The sequence below is a fragment of the Aplysia californica genome, unplaced genomic scaffold (assembly GCF_000002075.1).
Source record: "Aplysia californica isolate F4 #8 unplaced genomic scaffold, AplCal3.0 scaffold00293, whole genome shotgun sequence".
Classification (NCBI taxonomy): Eukaryota; Metazoa; Mollusca; class Gastropoda; order Aplysiida; family Aplysiidae; genus Aplysia; species Aplysia californica.
In genome coordinates, this window is record NW_004797563.1 from 603,806 (window position 1) to 608,225 (window position 4,420).

The following is a 4,420-nucleotide window of genomic DNA, read 5'->3' on the forward strand; positions in this document are numbered from 1 at the left end:
TATCTATCTATCTATCTATCTATCTGTCTATCTGTCTATCTATCTATCTATCTATCTATATATACACACACACACACACACACCTACACATACACACACACACACACACACACACACACACACACACACACACACATACTCACAAACAAAAGATGTACTGAAAAGAAGTAAAACACCCACAAATTATATGTTTAACAGTATTATCATGGATATTATTAATCATGAAAAATGTTTTTAAAATAATTTTTAAAAATCAACTAATCTTGATATCGCCTGAAACGTAACTCAATTCCCAGGTTCTTCAGGTCCTCAAGGCTGCCAGTGGAGTATCTGGGATATTTGATCAAATCTCAAAAAGCGGCCTGTCTAGCTTATCGGAAGTCTTACAGCCTCTGAAAGATGCAGGAGTGCTGACAGATGACCAGATTGACACACTCAGGCAAATCAGCTCTATGCAAACCCCTGAAAGAATACAGGTGCATTAAAATATCATAATAATATTATGAATCTACGCCTCATCTAGTTCCCTAAAACCACATTTCATCACTTTTTAAAAATTGTCTCCTAACAGTAAAGGTAACAATACGTAAAGCGTTCATCCAAGTAGTAGTTCGAGCACTTTTGCAGTAAAACAGTTGCCTACTTTTACTATCATTATCAAAATGAATTGTTTTCTTTTTTTCCTATGATTACAAAAATGAAATTTTTTTTGCCGCTGTTCGTAGCTGTCGTCGTCGTCATCGTCATCGTTATCATCATCATCATCATCATCATCATCATCATCATCATCATCATCATCATCATCACTGATAACACCAACATCAACAACAACAACAACAACAATCACAGTAAGGAAACTAACAAAAATATAAGAACTTTATCCAGCACTTGCATTAATGTCACCGACGAAAATTGGGAAGTAATAAAAGTATAAAAGGATGCTTTCAGGATTGTCTATCACAAGTCATGTAAGACCTTGAAATTGAAAAAAACCCAACGTTTTCAATAAAAGAACGGAATGTTGTTTCTATTTCGACTTGTAGACAAAATCAGATTTGTTTTAGCCTTTCGTTCAGCCAGGCAGGCAAATGGCAACATTTTTGCAACGTATTGATTATTTAGTTATGAGAACACCCATGAGTCTCATATTTGTTATAATGACAATGCCAACATCTTCATCAACGACTGAATGGCTGACCTATTATAGTCATCTGCCCGACTTCTCTGAGGATTCTGGCCCACGTGATACTATTTTCCAGTCTGTCATGTTTTGTAACTCCCTTTAGATTACGTCACATCCGTTACAATTCATTCTCTGTGATCTATTCTCTTTTATTAATGGGATCAAGAGCTAAAATGCAGGTGTATTTAAGGGAATGCAATTAGGATGGAGAGCGAAATGGCTAGTCAATAACGTGAAACGTAGGAGGACGATAGGTGTCTTGATAAATTGTTATCTATTGAATCAGATGCGTGCTCTACGAGTCAAAAACTGCTGACGTTGTATCCCTATTCTAAATGCTTGTGCGCTAACTTATATCTTTTAAAATTTTGGAACAATTAAAGGAATGGCTTCATTTAACCAGCGAAAACTCTTTAAACAGGTTGGTTCCTTTGAATATACAAACATTTTGAGCATCTGATTGGTATACTGATTCACAAAGCGAACTTTCCCAATGTAGTCACAAAGTGTACTTCGATTCAACTTGTTAAAACGAACAGAATAAACGGGAACGCAATATTGTATTATCTTTGGTTGTGTGTAACCGCTATATTTGAACGAAACTACATTTCGCTGTGTTCCATCATCTCTTATTCCCCATTGATCTCCCATTTCCCATTGATACGGTGGGCTGTTCAAGGCTGTCAGATGTCTTAAAGTACCGTAGAAATCTTTTTTCATCATATTTTCCAGAACAAAGATCCTATTGCGTCTGGTCTTTTGAATTCTTTATTATTTGCTTTTCTTTTAATAAAAAAATAAATACAAAATTCACGACATTATTCTGAGAGAGGAGGGTTTTTCAGTTGCTTCGATTTCCTTCACCTCATCCCCAGCCCCTCAACCCCCCCCCCCCCTCTTTTCCCCCAATCCCTATAGATCACCCATTTATTGTCCACGCCGCACATCGAATTAGCTAGATTCACAACCTTGGTGTGTTTTCAGGTTCGCTTCAGCTCCACTACGAGCAACTAAGCCCCTTCCCCCTCAGCATTCTGCTGCTGCTGTAAAGCCCTGCAAGTTATGTGTTTGATAATTCTATTCTAAAACATTTATTACTTTGGTAAACATATTTCTAGAACCTCTATGAGTGGGCTGTGAAACCTAACCATGGAGCTGGGAGCCGTTAAATAACATTTCTTGTATCAAAGTACAAGAACGTACTTGGAATGAGAGACACGCCCACAGGCGGAGTGATCCAGAACTTGTGGAATAAAAATCCTCTTTTGCGGTAATAAGTAATTGGAGAAACAATTGTTTGCTCCAATGTAAAGGTATGTATTCACCACTCGCTTCAACCCCTTGGGCTATTCAAATAGCTGTTGCTCTTGTTGTTGTTGTGTCTGTTCCCGTTATCGTTGTTGTTGTTTTGTTGTTATTAAATATATTTAAAGTCCCTTTCAACATTGTAATGTTGTCTAAGAGGCCTGACTTCCGAATTCAACCTCCAGCTTCGATAGAGCCAGGCAAAAACAACCAAAGTTGACCAACGCCCTGTTTGAAATTCGAACCAGTGCCATCCCTGAACCAGCATGATACCAACGGAGCTGACGGAGTTCTTTTCAAAAAGGCTGGGTCTCCGATTTAAACAAAATCAATGCAAGCTTGCTAAATGGGCGAAGAGCCACAAAGTTCCCTTTAAAAGAACAATCTATAACATCGCTCGTCCGAACACTTTTTTCCTTTATAACACCAGCATAGCTAACAGTACTCACCACACTCATTGTGTCACCAACGAAAGCCCCAAATGCATGCACACTGGGTTTCTCGGAAATAACCATAGTTTGCAGCTACTTGCTGTAATTTGTTTGCTTTCGATTTCTTTCTTCTAACATTAATAAAAATTATTTGCCACGGAACTCAAAACAATGAGGTTGCGGGTTCAGGACTGGTGTTTGTGGCTCCGCTCGGCCCAACGTTGTGTCCTTGGCAAAGGCACTTTAAACGAATTTTTATCACTTTACCCTGGTGTGAATTTAGTACTCGACAATAAATAGCCAAATATCTCGTCAGTTTGTTAGTATTCCAGTGAGATTGTCTTAGAATGCTATCAGGTTGGCTCGGAGAATAATATATATTGTGAAAGTGCCTTGAACTCTTTTCACACGTTGACAGGTGCTTTGAGAATTATTAAGATCGATTATTATTATTATTATTATTATTATTATTATTATTATTATTATTATTATTATTATTATTATTATTATTATTATTATTATTATTATTATTATTACCTACCAATTTCTTCATAACATAGTATTTGGCTCAAAACAAATATTATTTTTTCATCCCCGTTGAACCAATCCTTGCTATTTGACATTGGTTGGAACAGGAAGTTCAGATTCATCTGCTTGTATGATTTTTAAAATTTTAAATTCATGTCTCTGTGATTTAGTACCATTTAATCAAATCTACAATCTATGACCTACATGATTAGGAAGAAGGTATGAAAATCATTCAAATCAAGTGCGGGGATATCATGAAGGCCTGAGGTAGGGAATGGAGTGCTTCTCGCCCCGGCAAAAGCCACTGTTTTCTGCTGTCGTGAGAATCAATACAATAGAGTTTCAGAGCCTATACAGGATACCTGAATTCAATGGTGCCGCGAGACTGGTTCTTTAAGCAAAGAGAAAGCTTTAATACAGCCTCTCTTAAAAAGAAAACATTACAGACAAAGAAAACAAAACTTTAAATAGAATTCCTTTAGACACAGACAAGGCCGTAAAAGGGAAGACAATTATCATTACTTGAACACACGGAAAACAGGAACAGAGTTGTTGTTCTTTTGTCACATTTTTCATTGATCATTAGTTCGTGTCCTTGCAAAAAAGAAACCACTCGGAAAAGAGCTAGAGAGGAACACATCTCCATTCCCAGTAGTTTAGTTCTCTAGTTTAATTGGAGTGGGGTTTTTTCCCCTTTTGTTCATTAGCTTGTCTGTCTGATATGTATCGAGTACAGAACCGCTACACTGTCTTATGTATTTGGATTAGGCGTCCGTGTCCGATATGACTAGGCTACTGAGTTGGGGTTCAAAACAGCCATTCTCTATTTTAAGAACTGGGTGATTGTCACCTTTTCCCCCTAATCTTTTACCTATTAAAAGAACGGCCAACTCGGATAATGAGGTGTACCTACTGACATGCATATAAATAAGCACACACGAGGTCAGATGAAGGGGGGAAGAGATAGGTCCTG